The sequence below is a fragment of the Globicephala melas genome, chromosome 13 (genome assembly GCF_963455315.2).
Source record: "Globicephala melas chromosome 13, mGloMel1.2, whole genome shotgun sequence".
In the NCBI taxonomy this organism is placed as follows: domain Eukaryota; kingdom Metazoa; phylum Chordata; class Mammalia; order Artiodactyla; family Delphinidae; genus Globicephala; species Globicephala melas.
In genome coordinates this window covers 40,139,194-40,162,829 of record NC_083326.1, presented here as the reverse complement: position 1 = coordinate 40,162,829, position 23,636 = coordinate 40,139,194, and the positions used below count along the sequence as shown (strand labels likewise).

General features: G+C 38.8%; 1 protein-coding gene across 35 annotated transcripts in view; it reads left to right on the top strand.

Annotated features, from left to right (window-relative positions):
* The window catches only part of DTNA (dystrobrevin alpha), a 403,422-nt gene that overhangs the window by 179,691 nt on the left and 200,095 nt on the right, over positions 1–23,636 (top strand). For 34 of the 35 annotated variants that reach the window (XM_070047039.1, XM_070047037.1, XM_070047040.1 and 31 more), the window contains one exon: positions 10,765–10,894. The exons of the other annotated variant lie outside the window; for it this stretch is intronic. The gene's annotated coding sequence lies outside the window, so the exon portion shown is untranslated. The remainder of the gene's footprint in view (positions 1–10,764; positions 10,895–23,636) is intronic. 35 annotated transcript variants of the gene reach the window in all.

Here is a 23,636-nt window from a genome sequence, read left to right as displayed (position 1 = left end):
TACATCAGTTAGATGGGCCTATGAGCTTAGAGTTTTCCTACACTCAGAATCTCTGCCAAATTCCTGTTGGTGAGAGTGCAACATACATGTATGCACGTGTGTGTGCATACATGCCTCACCCTTTACTGAGGCAAATACCCTCATTCCCACTTTTTTCCTTAGAGACCATTTCCTTGAATTCAGTTTTCTCCACAAAGTGGTCAAATCTGGAGGACTGAGATTTGGGCAAGAGTAAATGTTGTAGAAAAGACATTTCTCAAGCGTTTGTTCTAGGCCTTAGGCAAATGGTGCCCCTGTGACTCCTTGTAATCTGGCTTTTTGATCAGTGTAACCCACTGGTAATATCCGCTTCCCTCACACGACTGTGGCAGGTGGCAGATCAGAGACTGAGAGATCATGGGTCCCCGTCAAAATCCCATCTCTCATTTGTCATCACCAACTCTAACTACCAAGAAATCTCTCTCCTGATTGACTACATAAGGATTTTCAAAATCAGCCTACAAAGGGCAAACTATCAATCTCTGTACTCAACTTAGTTGGAAAATATATATATATGCATGTAGCTTATACTCACAGAGGAAATGTAGAACTAAATTTAGATTGGTGTAGCATAAACAGATTCCAACAAACACAGTTGATATTCTGATTTACTCACATCATTGTTTCTTGATCTCAAAAAGAAGCGATAATATAAATGTTATAATCATAGTTAATACTTGTTGAGTTCACTGTGGGTCAGGCACTATGCTAAGGGATCTCCTTTAATCCTTGGAACAGCTCTGGGCGGTAAGATCTGTTATTATTCTTATTTTAGAGGTGTGGAAAATGGGGCTTGGAGTGGGTAGGTAACTCAATCACTATTACATAAACATTAAATCAAAAGTGAGGTGAGATTTACCACCCCATTTACCACCACTCTGTCCAACCTCAGAGCCTTCACTCAACCACCTTCTTGTATTCCCTTCCTTTTAGGCCAATGGTTCTCAAAGTGAAGTCCCAAAGACACTTTCATGGGGCCCTTGAGGCCAAAACTATTTTAATAATAACCCTAACATATTATTTGCCATTTTGATTGTGCGAACATTTGCACTGATGATGAAAAAGTAATGGTGGATAAAATTGGTGTAATTGTATTATAAATCAAGGCAGTGGCACCAGACTGTACTGGTTAGTAATTATCTTCTTCACTGTCGTGCAAAAACAGTAAAAAACAAAGCAGGCAACGATAACAACAACAAAAATCTTAATCCATCTTGAAACTCTGATGCACATCTTTTTAATATCCTGTGTGAGGCAATGGAAAGTGTAAAGTGCTCTTGAAATATATTGAGGGACCATGGGTGTCTGAGAGTAAGATTGTTTGCTGTGCAAACTGAACTAGCCACATCTTTCACAGAACAACCTGTTTTCTTGAAAGAACAACTGGCAGGCACACTATGGTTACTCAGATGTGGTATTTGGTGACGATTTCCTTGAAAATGAATGAAGGGAGCCTGTCACAGCAGAGAAAACCAACAGTATTCTCTGACAATGACAAAATTCAAACTTGGAAGTAAAAATTAGAATTTTGGAAAGCTTACATCTTCCACTGTGAGCCTGACAGCTTCCCAATACCTAAAAGACCTTTCTGATGAGATTGATGGTGACATTAACGAATACGACTCTTTGTTATTGAGAGTGAAATGGATCAACATTTGGAAGATCTGCATAACTCAGTGAACCAATACTTCTCAAATGACCAACTCATGATGTTGGAAAATCATGCATAAGTTAAAAAATCAATACAAATATGAGACAGGTCATGAATTTTGGTGTAATGGACTATGCCAGGTTCATTGATGTGGTTTCAGATTCCACATGGCAACTCACCTTTACGAAACAACACTTGTCGAGTTTCAGAGGCGAATCAAAGGAAAATATCCACAATCATCTGGAAGGCTATGAAATACTCTACCTTTCTGAACTGCATATCTGTGTAAGTTTGGAGTTTCTTCATATTCTTCAACCAAAACAACATATTGCAATAGGTTAAGTGCAGGAGCAGAAATGAAAACCCAGCTACCTTCTTTCTATGAAGCCAGAAATTAAAGAGTTTTCCAAAAATGTAAAAAGCACACCCTACTTCTCACTACATTTTTTGTTTTGGAAAACGTTACTATTTTATTTTTAAAAAGATACCATTTATGTTACATTTAAAAGGTTTATCATGGTCATGTAAATACATTTATAAGTAAATATTTTTTTAAATTTCTAAGTCAATTTCTAATAAGTTAAATATTGATAGATATAACACACATAATCACAAGCTCTATGGGACCTTCAGAACAAAAGGTTTGCGTACCTATGATGTAGGGTATAATTTTTTTTTTTTAACTCCAAAATGGCATGGAAATTACTGATACCAAATTAAATGTATATCTTTTATCTCCATTTTGTTAAAAGACACTCATCTTCTCTGAGTCAGATGAAAATAAGTCAGGGTCTCAGGTGTCCTCAGGGGCTACTAGGACATCGGGCATATTCAAGGCCATCAGTCAAGGTCATAGTGCACCACTGAAGGGCAAGGCCCGAATTGGCTCCCAAAATCAGATCCTTCTGTCTCTTTATGATTTCCAGAAGAAGCACTTCTTTGTCTAAGAGAGCACTCTCCATATTTTGCACATAAATATTTTTTCTGGGGAAACAAGATACATGAGATGTATTACAAACAAAAAAACAACGTTTGTCACTGAAATTGTGTCCAAATAACTGCTATTATGCAGACATGTTTTTTAATGAGAGTGAGCTTTCTGGTTAGGTTTTATGTAATCTATTAGAGAAGAGTAATGTTTAAAAATGTGGAATTCTCTCTGCTTAGTACAAAAAGTTAATTCAAGATATTTGGAGGAGGTATGGTTCTCTGCATGGAAACCTTTACTCCCGTATTTATCCATCACTTCGTTAATGTTAAGAATGTAACTGGTAAAGGTCCAGAAAATCTTTTTTTAATGTGGCTCCCCGACCCCATATCCCGTTTCATGACTTCTTTCCCTCCTTTCTCCTTTACTCCCTCTTTCCTTCCTTTCTTCTCTCCTTCCTTCCTTTCTTCTTTTCTGTTTGTTTTGATCTTTACATCATGGTAAAATCAAACAGAACATATCAAATCACAAGGCATGATTAATCTCTAAGAAGTGTGCAGGACTTTAGCAAATGAATGAACATAAATTTGAAACAGATATTGATGGTCACATATCACCAGGGAAATTTCAGTAGAATCTATGATATACCTGCCTGCGGCTAATTAAAATTTTGTCTTTTTAAAAATTCATTGGATAAATCTTTGACACATTCTGATTTAACACTCAAAGTTCAATTTAATTCTCTTTTTGATCAATTTGGCAGGTGTACTGAGATGCAAGAGACAAAAGGCTGAGCTTGGGTAAATCTTTTTTCTCCTGGTCAGCAAAAAATCTGTTCATCTTTCCGCCTTTCTTGGAATTAAGTTCAACATGAAGAGCTTAAAGTTTTAATGAGGTCACCGCTAGGGGATAGTTTTTGTATGTACTCAGTGTAGGTGCATATCGTTCATAAAAGGAGATTTTCATTTAAGAAAACTTTTGAGACAATTCAGTTTAGTGATTGTGTAAGTTAATGAGACACTCACTGGTCTCACAGTTGTATTTTTTTAAGCTACAAAATGAGGTAATCACTCTCTCTAAAAGCATATTCTGGAAAAAAAAATGGCTCCTGTGTTTCTGATATTTTGGGATACATGGGTTTTGTACAGTAGAGGTTTCTATAACAAAATAAGCACTACTATAAAATAAAATGATCTACTGCCTTCTTCTGAAATATAACAGAAATGCGTTCTGTGTGGATGTGAGCATGTATAAAGCACATTTGCAAACTAAAGAAGGGTTTGGTGACTTTGGGTGCCCCATAACTTCATATGTCATATCCTTTAATTAGCAAGTTTGATAAAATAATTTCATAGCCAGAAATGAGGAAGTATTCATGCTGAATATGTGTGGATCACTAATAATAAAAAGGATACAAAAAACAAAATTAAAACTTGAAATAAAATTATATATAGTTTATAGTCCCTCAATTTCATTAAAAATTATGTGTGTATGCATATATACGTATAGATAATGAGATATAATGTTTAGATAATATAATAAATGTAGAATACCTTCATAGGGATTGTCTCTGGGTAGTGGAATGTGGATGACATTAGTTTTCTTTATAATTTATTATATTTTCCACATTTCTTAAAAGTACTTTATTTTTTTAAAAAACTCTGTAAGTTTCCAGCCATCTCTGATTCATTTTTCATTAAACCTGCTTCTTCATAAATAGTGGTGTATAGCTAATTACTTTTACATTTATTATTATTATTATATTATTTATTTATTTATTTTTGGCTGTGTTGGGTCTTCGTTTCTGTGCGAGGGCTTTCTCTAGTTGCAGCAAGCGGGGGCCACTCTTCATCGCGGTGCGCGGGCCTCTCACTATCGCGGCCTCTCTTGTTGCGGAGCACAGGCTCCAGACGCGCAGGCTCGGTAGTTGTGGCACACGGGCCTAGTTGCTCCGCGGCATGTGGGATCTTCCCAGACCAGGGCTCGAACCCGTGTCCCCTGCATTGGCAGGCAGATCCCCAACCACTGCGCCACCAAGGAAGCCCTACATTTATTATTTTAAAAAAGAAAAAATGATGGACTCTCAAGTGAACTCTCCATGATTGAGCTCCTCTGTGAGGGACACTGCCCAGGTTCAGTGCAAATCATTAAACATATGGGGAGGATGTTCTTTTAAAATGCAAATATCATCTGGGTAAGCAACTGCCTTCGCCTACAGTGAGATGCAGCAGATAGAAACACAAAGGCATTCCCTCTGAAAAACATGCTGTACAAGGAACAGAGCTGAGAAATCCTTTATAAACCACCTTCTTTCTTCTCAGCACCTTTAAAACAGTTGACTGAATACCCGCCTGAACTGATGTTGACAAGCATATATTTTTTTTCTTACGGGTTCCTGAATGTCAGCAGGCCTCTGGCTTTATGCTGGGAAAAAATTCCACATTCACTGCAGAATGTATATGTCCATTCCTCTGACAGCTATTTCATCCAAATAGTGTTGTTCTCTCCACTTTATCTTACTTTAACCTGAGTGATGAAGTATAATTTTTTTATCCCTGTCTGTTGGTGACATATCAAGAGGAAAACGGGACACTCTGCTACTATCTTCCACTTGCTCAAATATCCTCTTGTGGTCTTGTTATATGTCCTAGGGGGTAGTAAAGTAGGTGACTGAGAGGTGAGGCAGGCAGTGACTCTACTTTCCCTGTGTAGGTATCTAGATTTTTAGAATTGTGAAGTACAGCCCATGTTTCTGCCATCATTGGGCTATATATAATCTGATGGACAGGGATTACAGATGCACGACTCCCTCTGAGATTAGATTCATTTCCCTGATTATTTGGCCAAAGACTTCAAAACTTCACAGAAATGAGGTGTCTGCACAGCAAGAAGCAGATGCAGCCAGTCTCAACAGTCATTCCCTTGGCGCCCAGAATTTCTGCTGGGATTCTAGTGACTCTGCCCTTCTGTGATTGGGCGGATCACACTGGATCGGGGCAGCTAGGCTGTCCCACCGCTACAGCCTCTTTATCCTCGGAGCCTGAAGCAACAATGTATGCGCTTACTAGGAAATGTGCAGACATCCAAGACCTTCCCGGTTCTCAGGCTGAACTCCGTGTCAACAAGAACAAATCTTTGGAACAAAGAGGGTGCCCCAGTAGCCATCCCTGTGCACTAATTCTGTCTCCAGCTTTAAAGCATCCAGAAAGGCCCATCTCCACAGTCTCCTCCCTGATTCTGACCTAATAACCTTGTATCTGGAGTGATTCTGATTTTAGTCCAAAGGCCATGATCCCAAATCCACTTTACTGTAGCTCCCTGAGCCACTGTAATGTTCTTAGGCCAGTAACTAATGATCTGGTGACATGATCTCATAAGTTTATACCACAACTCTGTGTAGGAAAGAGTGAGAAAACACTGACCTTCATGTTTGCTAATTGTTCCACCATCAATTGAACAAACATTTAGTGAGGAGAATTATTCATCATTAAAGATGATGTGCTAAAGACGATGAAGAAATAAACAAGACAGTCCCTGCCAAGTTGCATATATTCTTATACAGAGAAGAAAATTTATAGCAATTGTACGTAGTAACGTGCTACAGAGAAGGAACACAAAGCATGGTGTGCAGACGCCAAGGTCCGGGTACGGAGGGGCTTAGAGTAGAGCTGGGCGATGCGGGAGGAGTTTGATGCAGTAGATAGAGTTGGAGGAGCTTCTAGAGAGGAATTAGGCCTAACTTGTGTGGCGTCAGAGGTGGAGGAGACCAGTGGTAAAATTAGAGGATACTATTAGGACTGAGGGGACTCGAACCATCTAACCAGTGTTTCTTAGCCTCGGCAGTGCTGTCACTTAGGACTGATAATTATTTTCTGACGGGAGCTGTCCTGTGCCTGTAGGATGTCCAGCAGCATCCCTGGCCTCCACCTACTAGATGTCAGTCTCACTTACCCTCCCTCCACCATCAGAAATGTCTCTATACATTGCCAACTGTCCCTGGGAGGTGGGGACGAAATCATCCCTGGTTGAAAAGCACTGGTCTCAACCAATACCCTCATTTTACTAATGTGAAAACGGCAACCCAGTTAAGTATAAATGATTTGCCCAGCTAGTTAGTGGGAGAGACAAAAATAAAACCCAGGCTTCTGATCCTATTCAGCGTCCTTTCTATAACATCACAAGGTGCTTCAAGGACCTTTCAGATCTGAGTTTTTCCCCTTCCTCCAGCCTCATTGTCGTTAGGTAGTTAGGGATCTGACTGATGCTGTGTGTGTGAACAGGGGTAGCCAGAGTCCTGAGCTCGGCCTCAGCACTGGCATGACACCCTAGCATGCCACTGGGTTTTGGTTTTTTAATTTTATTGAAGTATAGTTGATTTACAATGTTGCATTAATTTCTCCTATATAGCAAAGTGATTCAGTTACACATATATATTCTTTTTCGTATTCTTTTCCATTATGGTTTATCACAGGATATTGAATATAGTTCCCTGTGCTATACAGTAGGACCTTGTTGTTTATCCATCCTATAGATACTAGTTCCTAGCATGCCATTTGTGACTATGGCAGCAAAGAGTCATTCGTAAAAATCAGGACCTATTTAAGTTGTTGGGAAATTATCTGCACGAGTAGTTATTGTTTCCCAAGTGACTTTGACCATTCTTAGCCAAATCCCTTAATAACTGCTACAACTTAAGACAACTGACAGTGTAAAATACCAGAAAAGCCCCACATGCATGCTTATGAGTGCAGTGCAACGCCCCATCTTTGCATTTTTCTGGGGAGCCCTTTGCAGACCTCTGGTCTTCATCGTCTGTAACTGGTCCTCAAAACACTGAACCTGCCCCCTATGACTACAATGATCTGAAAGTGGTCTCCATCCTAACCTCTGAAGTCTAGAAAGCTGGACTCATAACGCTATAGTCTCCCAAGCATAACTAAAAGAGAAGAAAAGGCTACAGAAGACATACTAGACAACCTCGTCTTCAGTCCTCCTTTTCACAGTTAGGCAATCCTAGTTCTACCTAACAAGGAAAATAGACATAATGCTCACTTGGGTTCTTCATTTTTTCGGAGTGAATAAAGGCCTTTGAATTTTTCCCATTGTGAGGAAATTATTTTTAGTATGGTGCAAGCTCATAGGGGTAGAAAGAGGAAACTGGATCAAATGTTTATAAGAAAAGAGGACCACGAGGTATATTCATTCATTCATGCAATAAGTATTACTGCCTATTTGTTAGGCATTGTTCCAAGCCTCAGGGGTACAGTAGTGAACAAAGTTCCTGCCTTCGTGGAGCTTATATCCTAGCGTGAAGTGACAAACAATGAATAAATAATAAGTAGTAGAAGTGCTATGTGGGTGAATATATATGAAGGTAAGCAATAGAGAATGAGGGAGCAGTACTGTTTTAGGTGGGAAGATCAGTAAGGACATGAATGTGAATAAAAATGTGAATATTCACTCCAGTCTAATATTTGGTTTCCTCCCACATAACCTCATTTGGGAGTGTATGTGCTTGATCAAGTCCCACTACCACCAATGATTATCAAGCCTTTATTTAAATTGATACCATGAGTGTAAAGATTACTATCTTGTTTTGGTGGTCCATCCTGTTTCTGTGTGCTCTACATTGAGGAGATTATCTTAATAAGAAACAATCCGACCCCAGCAACTTCCATCCAAACTATAGGACTAAAATATGGCGCCCCAGATGAACCAAATACTTCTTTCTCTTGTGGTACCCAGTGGTAAGGTATTGACTCCTAACTCCAATCCGGACACTGACCAAAAGCTCTTCAGGGAGCCAGATGAAAGGAGACAGAGTTTTATTTTATCCCATGACACTAAATTTTAACTTCAAGTCACACGGTCAAACTAGAATTTGATAGCTGATGTAGAATGAAATAAGTTAAAGAGAGAAAAGTATCATTTTCTCTTCCTAATCAATGTTCACATGAGAATTTTGCTTTGCAAGTGTCTACCGGGCTTCTGGGAGAATAGAGGGGAGGACGGATGCCTTTAATTCAGTGACAGTTTGGGAGGTGGCCACCCTCAGACTCAAGACTAGAAAGAATTATGGATAATCAGTCTGCATCCTCTGAAGTGGTCTCAGGGGACAGAAGCCAAGAGGGGTAGGGATGGAGCTGCCTACCAGACAGCTGGTTTCGATCACTGCCTATGAGATACAGGCTGAGATGGGGGCCACTTCCTGGTCGAGAAGGGATAGCAAAAACGAAAGCTGGCTCATAATCAAGATATCATCCAAATGGCAACTTTCACTGCAGTCACAGATCCCAGTTAAGGCGTGAAACCTGAACCTCCCTGTGGGTCCTTTCACACAGCATCTCTATCTGAACTCATCGCCCTCCTAGTCGATTGCAATCTGGGATGACCCAGGGACCTGGGCAAAAACCAAAAATGCAAAACGTGCTTCCCAAAATTGCCAGGCAGAGGAGTATAAGCAGCAGCTTGATCCTAAGAGGTGCCCAGGCCTAAGGGATTTCTTGAGTGACTCTACGTTGCCAGATATAACTGGATGTAAGTTTATCTGTATGTGTAAGATTTATCATACACATATATATAGTCATATAAAATTATATAAGATGGTGTAAGATTTCCATTTATTTCCTGTTGCTCTGACTTGGAGAGCTGCATTCATGAGGGAGGGATAATATTTTTAACATATAACTTATTCCCAGATGCATAGGTCTAATCTACCCAAACCCCAATTTTTTTAAAAATTAGTAGCATGTACGTTAAGAAACCAAAAAATATCTGAAAGTGCTACTGTTGTAATAATACATTTAATTCAAAGAATGCCAGTTGTATGCATGTCCCTAGAATCTAAGTACAGTGAAAGACTATTGGGTTCTAATGTGAGAGAACAGGTGTTAATTGTGTCGTGAAAATCTCTTTATATCCTGTTAAATAAATATAATGCAATCATGAATATATCTGAGAACTTGGATTAGAGGCAGGGGGGAGTTATTGTATAGAATTTTCTCTATGAACCCAAAAGCCTAGGAGGCCTGAAGCCATGAAAGTTAAAAATAATTATGCCCTTGTTTTAGATAACCTGGGCCGAAGAAGACAGTTGGGAGAGGAAAGCGAAGGGTGGGTCTGGAGACAGAGGCCATCTCCCACCAGCCAGAGTACAGAGCTAGGCTCCTCTGTCCCTTCCTTTTCTGGCTTTACTGCCATCAGACATCTTCTCCGCTTTATTTGCTGTGATCTCCCTTCCCCCCATTCTCTTCCTTCTTCTGAACATGGGACTTCCTGACTTCACATTTCTGCTGCTTCAAGCCACCTAGCACGTGGGATAGTAACATCCAGCCTGTGTGTTGGTGAAAAGAAGAAAGGGGGGAAGGGAAGGGGAAGAAAGAAAGGTGGGAAGGACTAGCTGATGAGAGATGGTGGGTAAAGCATCTGGTCACTTTCATGCAGCAGGACTCTTGGGCAAATTGCCGCGTGCGACCTGGAGCCTCTCCTTCCATTCTCATCTGTGAGTTTTCTCAGAAGGCAAAAGATTATAAAAATCATTCCACCATGTTAAGAAACACCAACAGACCATATTCTGAACTATTTACTATCTACGTCATTGCTCTACAACATCATAAAGCGTGCGGATCATTCAATCATGTCAGGGTGCCTCTGCGGTAGCCTACACCTGCATCTACCATCGGAGGCGATGCCAGTCTGAGGAGTCTGCCTCCAGCTGTAGTTTCCTTGGCTTTAGGAGAAATTATGGTGACACAATATTCCAGAAAATTACCAACTTGGAAAACAGAAGATTCCAGGTTTTCCCTTTTCTGGGTTTTTAATCAACCAAAAACAAGAGGCAGTGTTAGCAGCCCAAGGTTCAAGGCTACTCTGTTACTAACCAGCTGCTTAATCTTGGACAGTCACTTTACCCCTCTGGTCCTCACCATCCTCCTCTGTAAAACAACTTCTGGCACAAATGTCTATTTTTTCAACATTTCTTATAGTAAATGAAAACCAAAGTTCTGAGTTGAGTATTACAAATCGTCCTTAGTGGATGAACGGATTTGTAAAACACCATATGTTCTAGATCTGCCCATTCTGTTTCTGTAATAAACATGTAAGTGTGAGTTGCTTAGTTAAATAAAAGTGTAATTTCTCATTGCAGATAAGTGAGATTTACCAGTCCCTGGATGAAACGCTTGGAAAGTCTTTAAATGCCAGAGTTGACTGCCATTTCCAAGAAAAGAAAATAGATGGTTTTGAAAAGTCCATGCTGTTTCTTCATTGAATTTTAGGTGAGTGAGTCTGAGACAAGAAATTTAAGATGGACATTGAACTATTTCCCCTTAAAGTGTTTCTCTTCTTTGCATGAAAAGAAAATGGGGTTCAATATAACCAGCATTTTATACTTTTAATGAGGTGCCACATAGTGAAAGACTTAGTTTCTGTGCCTTTTGTTTATTTATTTTTATTATCAGAAACCATCTTGAATGATGAGGTGTAAGACACAGAGATGACCTTGACATCTCTTGCTGATTTCTACTAAGCAGATGCGGTAATACTTCATTCTATTCTACAGGTCATCAAGTTTTTAAATATATAACAGTATTTAATATCAAAGTAATAAGCAAAAATGAGCTAAGACCGTGTTTTAATGATATAAATGAGAGAAAAATTTAATGGTGAAATGACAGTTTAATCATTACAGGTCTGGGTGTGAGATAAGGCTAACATTTCAGAGGCTGCCCCCCGGGAGATCTCATATTGCTTAATTTAAGGCAGGGCATGGTTTAGGTTAGGTGTGGTTTTCAAACTGCCGTGCACAATTAATCATGCACATGTGCTTACACAGTAAACTTTGTTTTCCTGATCATGAGATAGATGGATATATATTTTTTACATCACCATACGTAATTACCCTTCCATGCTACAAAAGACATGAGCGTACAAATTGGTGCCTATTAGTCTGCAGTATGCCACTGTCATTTCTCAGCAGATCAGAGAGGAATAGAGGAATTGAGTGGTGGTCTTATTGAGGAAATTGTGTGGCTTTTTCCACCTCCTCCTGAGTCCTGTTTTCAAAGTGTGGCTTTATTATCTACTGTAAAGATTGGTGATTTCCAGAACATCAGAATGTACCTCTGTTCTCAGTTCTGAATAAAACAATGCAACTGACAGAGCATTGACCACTGTCTAAATCTAATCCAAAATGACAGTGATGACTCCTTTCTACCTTTTATTAACTTCAAAGTGAAGGTGGATTATTGTCTCATCATCTTAAGGGGGTGTAAATTTGGTTTATTGAGGTCATATGTGGAACTAAAATGGTGATTTCATTTATTTACAAGATATTTGTTGAATGTAATTCCCAGGAGCTAAACTTAATGCCCTTTAAAAATATCAGTAAATCAGTTTGCCTAGTGTAACGTTGCTCCGGAGGAGAAAATGAACATGGAAAACTTATTTTCTTAACTTACTTAACTCTCAGCTTTCCACTGTGCTGGTCTGGGCCTGTTTTGTTTTGTTTTTTTTAATATTTATTTATTTATTCATTTATTTTTTGCTGTGTTGGGTCTTCGTTTCTGTGCGAGGGCTCTCTCTAGTTGCGGCAAGCAGGGGCCACTCTTCATTGCGGTGCACGGGCCTCTCACTATCGCGGCCTCTCCTGTCGCGGAGCACAGGCTCCAGACACGCAGGCTCAGCAGTTGTGGCTCATGGGCCTAGTTGCTCCGTGGCATGTGGGATCTTCCCAGACCAGGGCTCGAACCCGTGTTCCCTGCATTGGCAGGCAGATTCTCAACCACTGCGCCACCAGGGAAGCCCCTGGGCCTGTTTTTAACTTCACATCCACTCCTTGCCCTGCTCCTATTCTGCTGATTCCTTGGGGGCTGACCCCTAGAGGCTGGGTTTTCCAGCCCCTAGACCCCACCCCCTGTTGCCTCTAGCTTCCCGCAGTGACCTTGAACTCTGAGCTCCAGTAATGTCACCTCTTCCCTCCGTCCCTTGAGACTTGTGGGTAGTGGTGTCTGTGGCTTCCTGCTGGTACTAACCTCCAGGTTGATTTGCTATCCTTAGTTTAGCTTCTCAATTCTTCCATCATCTGTATAACAATTTTCCCGTATTAAATTCCATCTGTTTTAAATATTTAGACTGTTTTCTCTTTTCTTGGTTAGATCCTAACCGACCCATCAGTACTTCATTAATTTCTCCCAAAATTATTGGAAGAAAAGTGAACAGGGATTACTTGCTTCTCCCAAGGAAAATAAATGTTTCTCAGGAAAGAAAATTTTAAGTTAAATGTAAAGCTGGATATTTTTACACTGAAAAAAACTAACCTAATATATTTAAAGCCATATTCTAAGCTATACAATATTGCAGCATTAACTTGTTAGTGTTAACAGAGTCTTTGTCAATATTCCCATTTTGCATATCAAATTAATGGGAAGATTTTTTAAATTCTCAGATATGTGCCAAATATGAGTTTTACTTTTCTAATATTCGCATTTCACAAGCTTCTGTACGACCAGTATAAGAACTTCATAGGGCATCAGTCTCATTCCTACATTCACATTTAAATCTCAGGCTTCAGATTTATTTTATTATGGATCTGATCACTGTCTTTCAGTAATGGTTGTTTGCTATTTGAAGATCCCTTATGGTCCGAACATTTCCCATGTGCCTTAATAAACACTGAGTATATTGGAAAGCAAAGTGATGAGGATGCCGAAGTCTGTCCTTTTTGACAGGTGAACGATTCGCCGCTGCCCAACAATCGCACTCACTCTAAAGGGCTTCCTGGATAGTAAAGAGGCTTTGTACTTAATCGTTTTGGCACTTTACTTGGTTATTTTAAACCCGAGTGCCTCGCTATTTTCATTTCCTTCTCATTTATTTATGTAGACGTTTTCCTTTTCAATCTTTTCTCAGAGGTCATGATGACTGCTCATATGTCCATTTTAATGTATTGTGGGTACACTCACAAGGACATGGTGTCCCTCCTACCAACAAATTTTCATCTGTTCAACCAACGTCAGTGTTAAACCTGCAATACCTAACTGAGAATCCTTTGAGACAATGTGAAAATGAGGTCATAAGCAGAATTTCCTGGACCCCTCCATAACCTAAAATTGGGAGACACAGGGATGTGTAGCTTAATGGTATGGTTTAAAATGCACTATACAACTGGTGTCCTCACATCTTCCTTAGTTTGGTACAACACCGAAAATTCTAGTCATTCACATTTCTCTCTAGTTTATGGAAATGAGGCTTTATAAAGTCATATTCAGAAAAAATAGTCTTGGGAAGAGAAATACACCCATTAATAATGCATACTACATTACACATAAGTCGAATGAATTAGCAAGGAAGAAACTCCTGAGACAGTGATGCAAACACTCAGCTTCTGAGCGTTTGGTACACATAAGTGGGCAGAGACTACTGAAATCATCTCACTAACTTTGTAATACTGCCTGGTGGGTCAAGGGGAACACCCATCATAAAAGGTAACTCAGGCTGAACATACCTTAATGTCATATTGGAGGAGGGGGTAGGAGAAGTGGAATTATTAGTCCTGAAACTAATGAGCAACATTATGAATAGATATTTTAAACCACTGGTGCCCAAAGAGTTGTAGAAAGTGCTTTAACCAAGATATAGTCGTAGTACTTCTGCTGAACCACAGAATATGATGTTGGAAAAATCAAGTGCTATCCATCTGTTAAGGGAAATCATCTGTTATCCTCATCTTTGTGTTACCAAGTCCAAGCTCTTACTGCTCACTGCACAACAGGCCAATAAACTGAAAGACAAGTTATTGGGACAAGGAATAATGACTTTATTTGGAAAGCTGGCAGACCAAGAAGATGGTAGACTCGTGTCCCAAAGAACTATCTTGCCTTAGAATTCAGGCTTCTTTTATACTAAAAGGGGAGGCAGTAAAGTCAAACGTTTCCTGGTTCTGGTCAGCCAGATGTGTTAATTTCTTCCTCCCTGCAGTCATTCACAGGTGGGCCTAGTCAGGCTGTTTCCTGTGCGCTAAACAAAGGTATCTTAGCTTAACACTCATTACCGGGGAAGAAGGGTTCCCAGAAATGGGCCATTATGTATAATTTAAGCTTATAGACAGCGTCCTTTTAGTGATTAACTTGTAATGGTATACAAAAGTTCTTCCCTATTATATTTGCATCCCTGGAAACAAGCACAGTGCTTGGTACACTGTACATAATTTCTAAACAAACAATTGGTGAATAAGGACATAGGCACAAAGCAATTGCTGGTTAATGCTTGCTGAGTTCCTACTTTATACCAAGCACTGTTTTGTATGAACATATACTTCATTTCATGTTTAAACACATCTATAGGTAATATTATCATCTCCTTTTTTAAAGATGAGGAAACTAGGGCCCAGGAAGGTTAAATAACCTGCCTGAGGTTCAGTAAATTGGGGTGAAAGTTCAAATCCAGGCAGTCTGGCTTAGAGCCTGAGCACTTAATTATTATGCTGCACTGTCTCTTGTGTAATATAGTCATCAAGTAACTTTAAAACACAGAAGCAACACTGTTTATTATCTTAAAATGTATGTCATATTAGAATAAACCTGTATTAAGAAATCTTGCTCAAACCTCTAACAGCCTCACTTTGAACACAAATTCCCTCTTTTCAGTGTTCCTAAGCTCCTTTCCTTTTAAAACATGACTGCCTAAATCAACTTCCTAATTGACATTCAGATCTCATCATTTCCATTCTTTAATGGTTTGTCCTGATGTTAATATTTTAAAACCCTATTGCTCTTTCATGCCATTTGCTTAATGGAAGAATGTATAATCTTGAGCAGCAAGTTACTTAAGCTCTCTGAGCTTCACATTCCCCACCTGAAAAGATATATCCAATTTGTTGTGAAGACTAGAAAATAATATCCATAAAACAACAAAGTACAGTTCCTGGTATGTAATAGGTACCCAGCAGAACAGCAACTGACCTAGTTAACCTCACCCACTTCAATCACGAAGCCAGTGTTGGCCGCCCCATCGACTGCAGAGCAAAATCTGCCTCCTATATTCCTTAGCATGTCATAACAGAAGCACAACAGACCCCTTGAGTCTCAGCACCTGCCTTTGTTCCTCATCAGTTGACCTTGGCTAACATGGGGATGATCTGCCTTCTCTGAGCCATGTGCTTTTTGCCTTCACTTTTGCTCATGCTGGTTCTTCTGCCTAGACGTTCCTCACATCCATACCCCCCTCCAAATCCCCCTTTACCCACAAGCACACGTGCACTCTTCAGAGACTTGGAATATCTTAGTCATCTTTCAAGATCCACCACCTCTATTGCTACTGTGGGTTCAGTGAAGTCATTGATGAACTCCTCCTGGCTCAACAGTTATCAGTTCTATCTCTGAATTCACATAGCCCTTTGGACCATTTCTAGGAGATCAACCCCTACTGTAGACAAGAAAAAGAAAACCCATCTCATTCAGTCACTCACAGTCTCATGTAATTCCTCATGTTATCTGTCCATCTTCCCTTTGTCAAGGACAAGTACCAAGTTTTTTGGTTAGTATTTGAATCTTCTTTACCAAGCTCAGAGTAGTCCCTTTTGGTTTTGCATGAAGCATGAAGCGTCATATTTTGAGAAAAGTTTGAGTGTTTTTAGTGTGGTGAAGATTCTCATACTTCGCCCAGCCATTACAACAAAAGGGGAGTGCTCCATCAGGGGAAAGGGGACCTTATAGGGAGGATCTGTACCATTCTGTGCCAAGCACCAAAACAGATGCTCCACAAACGTTATCTTATTTAATTTTCATAACAACCCTTCAAATTGCCTATTATTTCCCTTCTTATTTAGACAAAAGCTAGGATTCCAAGAGTTAAGGTAAATTGTTAATGTCATATTTCTGGTAAGTGGCAGGACAAGAATGGTAAGTCATATCTTTCTACTGCAGCAAATTGCCACTCTAAAAGAGCTTTCCGTTTAATCCTACAAGAAGAATATGTTTGTAACATCATGCTAGAATTTTCCATTTAAAATATGCCCTGAGGGTAAGCTATTTATAAGTCCACAAATCTTTTTTTCATGGCAAATAAGTTTATGTTTAGGTTGGTGCTAAAAATAGCACTATTTCTGTTCAACAAGAGTTTAAAAGATATAGCAGCTTGTGGTTCTGACACCTATTTGTGCAAAAACCTCATTTATTAATGTTAGCATAAGCCTGAAAATGATATCTAAAGCTGTAGACTGATAGAACTTGAGGGCTAAATGTTATGTCGAATCACCACTAGAACTGGGGACTTTTAAAGGCAAGGAATTCTCTTCCTTTTTCCTCCTTAAGAATATCTATGAAATGAATATTTATAACTAATTATGAAAGGATTTGCATTGGATGCGAAATAAAAATTTCTCTAGACATAATGACACTATTAGCACTTCTTAAGAGAGTACATAAACTTGTTCTGAATTTTTTTAAATCATATGATTCAAATACCATGTATAATATAAGAATAATAACTGATATGAAATAAAACTCCAAGGTTTCAAAAAAGGAAAGACAAATATGATATCACTTATATGTGGCATCTAAAAAATGATACAAATGAACTTATTTACAAAACAGAAATAGATTCACAGACATAGAAAACAAACTTATGGTTACCAAAGGGCAAAGGTGGGTAGGGATAAATCAGGAGTTTGGGATTAACATATACACACTACCATATATAAAATAGGTAAAGAACAAGGACGTACAGTATTGCACAGGGAACTATATTCAGTATCTTACAATAACCTATAATGGAAAAGAATCTGAAAAAGAATATATATCTACACATATATATGTATATAACTGAATCACTTTGTTGTACACCTGACACTAACACAACATTGTAAATCAACTATACTGCAACCAAAAAAAAAAAAAAAAGCAATCCTCTGACTTCATTTTAATTGCAAAAATCAGTATCCAGAGAAGGGTTCCTTCTTTTTGTGAAAAATCCTAATGATTCTTATGCCACATTTTTATACCTATAATGATCATTCATTTATTCATTTGTTCTTTAAATATATATTACACATCTCTTATGTTCCCTGACCCTGCGCTAGGAACCTGGTAGCCTGGGACAAATAAGGTATAATTCTTCCGAGTAATATTCTAGTTAGACTTGCCACAGATTATGTCTTAGCACTGTAGAATTTCAGCATCATAGGGGATATTTTAGATTGTCTAACCTAGACCCCTGTCTTGTCCGTTCAGGCTACAATAACATAATACCAGAGACTATGTAGTTTATTAAAGACAGAAATTTATTTCTCACAGTTCTGCAGTCTGAGAAGTACAAGATCAAGACACCAGCATGGTCAAGTTCTGGTGAGGGCCTATTTCCTGCTTCATAGCAGGTGCTTTGTCTCCTGTCCTTATATGCAAAAGGGGCTTAGGAGCTCTGTTAGGCCTTTTCTATAAAAGCACTAATCTCATTCACGAGGGCCCCACCCTCATGACCTAATCACCTCCTGAAGTCCCCACGTCTAATACTATCACATTGGGCATTAGGATTTCAACATATGAATTTTGGGGGGACACAGACGTTCAGACCACAGCAACCCCTTAATTTTATGTTGAGGAAGTTGAAACCCAGAAAAGTTAAGTAATACCCCCAATATCAGCAGCAAAGCCACACCTAGGACCTATCTGAGTCTCTTACCACCTAGCTGCTCTCCTCCATGAAACAAACAAGCCAATATTCCTATATTCTTGATCTTATTTTCCCCCAAGAGAAGTTTCCACATGTAAGGAGAGAAGACTGAGGAAATAGGCTTGATTTGGGTTTTATTTATAATACATAGAAGTAGGGTTACTATTCATCAAGGACTTACTGAGAATTAAGTAAATATCAGGAGCTTTGCTAGGTGCTGGACATCTGGCTAAGCAAAACCAGAAATGTCTTCCTGGCCCACATCTTGCTTACTGTCGTGTGTGCATGTGTGTGAAACCGCAGCATAAAAGCCCTAAATTGCCCTTTAATGGGAATCTCAAAACAGCCCAACTGATGGCAGGCATAATGTGATGCCAAAAAATGGCAACCAAAGTGATTGTAACATATTCACTGTAAAATAATGCAGTCCATAAGTACATTATATATAAAAACAAAAAGATACTTGTTTGTGTCTTTGGCTTACTGCTGTTATATGGATAACTTAACATTCCAGAAGTGAAAAATAAGTTTTAAAAATAGGAGCATATGTGCTGTGCTGATCTTTGAGTAATATAAATATGTAATATCTTAGAAAAAATAAGAATTCTATTCGCATTTCCAGATTATGTCCCTGCCTACTGGGTTATCTTCTGTTGGTTGATTTTCCCAGAAGTTTGCAGAATGCTATTTACCTTTACATAAGTATGATTTGAAAAATTGTGATCATCACAAAAATGGATGGAGCAATGTTTTCCTGTCAAAACACTAAGGATTATGATGTTTACAAAAGTTAATAACAATGTGCTTTCATGCTAGTATATTCTTATGAGTGACTTTATTGTTTTAGCTTGCATTTTAATCAATCGATTTTTTTGGTAACTTTCAAAATCTGACTTTTAAATCTGTACAGTGTTTATTTTAGCAAAATCTTAAACTGTGAATCTGATAGTTCCAAATCATCAAAGCAGTTGAATAAGGCAGTTCTCTATTCTGTCAATTCCTAACAATTCTGTAACCATGAGCTGGAAATTTTACCGTTTATGTATCTAATATGCTTTCAGACTCAGATAAACACTTACCATAATCTTTCTTCCAATTCTAGGTGCATAGATAAGTAAGGTGGCTGTCTTTTTCTAAAAACATGTTTTTATCATTATACCATTCCTTCCTAATATATATGAACAACTCCTAGAACCACATGGTTTCCTTTCTGAAGTTGAATTTCTTCCCAGAGTAGGAGCAGCCATAAAAGGCACATAGGGGGAGAAAAAAGCCGACCACTATCCAGATAAGACTACGTTCTTTTTTTTTTTTTTTTTGATAGAAGTGTAGTTGATTTACAATGTGTTACTCTCTGCTGTACTGCAAAGTGACTCAGTTATACACATAGATCCATTCTTTCTTATGTTCTTTTCCATTACGTTTTATCCCAGGATATTGAACATAGTTCCGTGTGCTATACAGTAGGATCTTGTTGTTTATCCATTCTAAATGCAACAGTTTGCATCTACTAACCCCAAACTCCCAGTCCATCCCTCTCCCTTGACAACCACAAGTCTATTCTCTAGGTCTGTGAGTCTGTCTCTGTTTCATAGATAGGTTCATTTGTGCCATATTTTAGATTCCACATATAAGTGATATCATATGGTATTTGCAGACAAGACTACGTTCTTACCATTCAGCCATAGCAAATGAGCCTCTCATGACCTCAGTTCAATAGGATCCCTGATTTAGCGCCCCCCCACCTCAATTCATATACCTCCTACACGGCCGACAATGCCACCTTGAGTAATACAAAGCATGCCACCACCTCAAACCCTGCCACATTGCCACAATACTTTGAATTCTCTCTTGGCAAGAAACTTTTGCAGACATTAGACACAATGATAAGATAACCCTAATATAAAAACCTTCCTAGTTTCTCCTGGAGTCTCCCTTCCTACAGTACAGGGAGTGAAAGGGTCTGAGAAGCAGGGTTTGTAAACCCCTGTCCTAAACTCAGTTCTTAACCGGAATTCCTCCAGCCGATAAAAAGGACTCTGAGATTTTCCATATCATCCAGGTCTGAGGCTGTGGTGTGTAAGGCTGTCCCCTTGTAAGCACGAAGGCTTTCCAGGAAAATAGTATTAATCCACTTTCTAAAAGATAGTAAAGGCCCTCCTCGTATTTTGTCTTACATAATAACAAAGATAATCGTCTAGTTCAGCTCATGAGTGCCTTCTCATTAAAATACTCAGATCCCTTTCATACTCACACATAGAGTCCATGCTTAATGTATACTTACTGCAGTGAGCTGCGGTTGCCTGGTAACCAGTGGAGGTGTATCCGAGAATCTGAAGAACATGAATGAATAAGTGAACCATTGACATTAGTTTCAGCTGGGTGACCCACACCTTAATTCTGCACTAGCCGTCCCAGACATTTCTGATGGGCTGGTGGAACAGTAGCTTTCTCAGAAGTAGCTCATTAAATCATGAAAGTGAGAATTTGCATTTAATGTAACGTTCCTTTCTGTGGTCTGATAGGGGTTCAGAGAGTGACCATAGAAGCAAAGAGACTGGATCCCAACATCTTTTGTATAGTTTTTACAGGATACAGAATGAAATGTCTACTAGGGCTCACACTCTCAAACAGCTTTTTCTGAATACTTGTGATTCTGTTTGATCAGTTTTGGGAGGAAATTATTTCAGCGTTTATTCCATTCTTTGATAATATTACCTTTTCCAAATTGAATTTTTTTCTTATACTTTTTATTTTTTCGCCAGCTTTCCTGAGATATGATTGACAAATAAAAATTGTATATATTTAATATACAATATGATTTTTTAAAGATGTACAATATGATGGTTTAATATACATATGCATTGGGAAATGCTTACCACAATCTAGTTAGTTAATACATCCGTCACCTCACAGAGTTACTGTTTTTTTGTGTGTGTGGTGAGAACACTTAAGATCTACTCTGTTGGAAACAGACTCACAGACATAGAGAACAGACTTATGGTTGCCAAGGGGGAGGGGGGTTGAGAGAGGGATGGACTGGGAGTTTAGGGTTAGTAGATGCAAACTGTTATATATAGAATGGATAAACAACAAGATCCTACTGTATAGCACAGGAAACTATATTCAATATTCTTTGATAAACCATAATGGAAAAGAATATGAAAAAGAATATATATATGTATAACTGAATCACTTTGCTGTACAGCAAAAACCAACACAACATTGTAAATCAACTATACATCAATAAATTTTTTTAAAAAGACCTACTCTGTTGGCAAATTTCAAGTATACAATACACTATTATTAAATGTACATTAGATCTCCAGGACTTATTCATCTTATAATTGAAAGTCCAAGTTGAATTTTTAAGGATTCATTTCTCCCCCTGTTGAAAGTCCATTGTTTTAAAAAGCAGCGCAGAAGCAAAGGGAAAGTGGACTTTTAGCGGTTGGTGAAATTAACCCATAAAATAAAAAAGACCTGATACATTTTGAAGAAAACACCACCAACAACTCAAAGGTCATCCACATAACACCATTCTGTTCTAACTGGGCTGCTTGCTTGTATGCCTGGGGACTTAAACCCCAGGGTAAAATACTGCCCCTTGAGTATTTTACTCAAGTAAATAGGAGAGGGGACATTCCATTTTTATGAAGACAGCAGTTACTAAACAGTTGAGTTGAAAGCAAAATTAGCATGAATTTTTAAGGGGAAAAATCAGACATCAAGGAAATGCTAGCGTTGGAAAGTGATTCTGCCGTCAGACCCCACCCTCACGTCCTGCTATTCCTTCACCTTCCTGTGCCCACGGAGAGGGAAATCTGAAGTACACCAGACAAGATACACACTTCAGTGCTTAGAAAGAAGGATGATTTTTTACTTAAATAGGAAAACTGTCACTAGTCATAACAAAGCCATTTGTGTGGACTGTGCCCTATATGTAGACAGGACAGAAAATCATCTACCTCTGTCTCTGAAGAGGTGTACAGAGACCTGCCCACCTGACTCTAAAGCAATAGTTCTCAGCCAGGGGCCTGACAGTGTGGAGGGCTATTAGCATCTAGTGAGTGGAAGCCAGGATGCAGCCAAATGTGCTACAATGCTCAGAACAGTCTCTTAAAGGAAAGAATTGATCTGCCCCCGAATGTCAATAGTGCCAAGATTGAGAAATATTAAGAGCCACTGTACTGTGTACCAGGCTCCCCATTAGGCGCTTTCCGTATGTTATCTATTTAATATTCACCACCATTCCACTAGCTAGGTAATAGTATCATCCTCACTTTTAGATGATGAAATTGAGGCTCAGAAGGTTAAGAAAGTTGCTCAAGGCCATGCAGTCAGCAAGGAGTGCACCCTGAATTCGAAGTAGACGAGATTCCAAAGATCTGCTCCTCTCAGCCCACTGTGCTCCTCTGTTCAGAATACCTACATCAGCCGCCTTCTGTGCTCTGTGAAACTGCGTGTCCAGTTGTGTTTTATCATTTGGACCTAAAATGACCCTGCCTAACACAGGCAGTAATAGACTTAAAAAATATCTGTGTTGCATGACATGGTACTCTGCCTTCTTTACTAATTGTGCCCAGCTGAAATTTAAGAATATCCATCAATTTCCAAATTCAGAAAGGTTCGCAATTATTTATCCTTTGTTCCTTCAAAAACTATTTACTGAATAACTACTGGAGCTGGGATGAAATTGGTGCACAGTTTAACTAACTTCTCTGCGGAGCTTACAATGTGTCAGATGACAGATATTAAACTAATGAATACCTAAATATATTTATGTGTATATAACATTTCAGATCATGATAGTGCCATGAGAAAAGTGTCATGAATGAAAAGAATGGTACATCACAGAATGCCAGCGGGGAGATTAACATAGACATGCTGATCAAGTAAGAACAGGTTAAGGAACATTACACCTGGTTTAGTGAACTTGACAGATGATTTTTTTTTCCACAACTCACACACACACACTGTATTTTATTTTTACAAGAGATAAATAAACTGACACCAAGCATTGTAAATGGATGACCACAACAAAAGCAACAACGATTGCAATTACCAAACATGAAACACACTCATACTATGTCACAATATTGACATTCAGTCCAGTAATCCTCCACTGTAATAGCTCCTTTACTTTGCAGTGAATTGATTTGTATATTTTTTGCCTCTGAGTCCTTGTGGGATTTTTTTATTATTATTCAAGCAGAAAGTCACAAAAATTATAATCATCCTCATCAATTCACTCAGTCCCATGTAATTAATTTTTTTTATCTTGATCTTTTGTTAGCACTTTTATGAATTCATCAGTTTTCCATTAGAGTTCTGAAAATGCTTATTCATTCA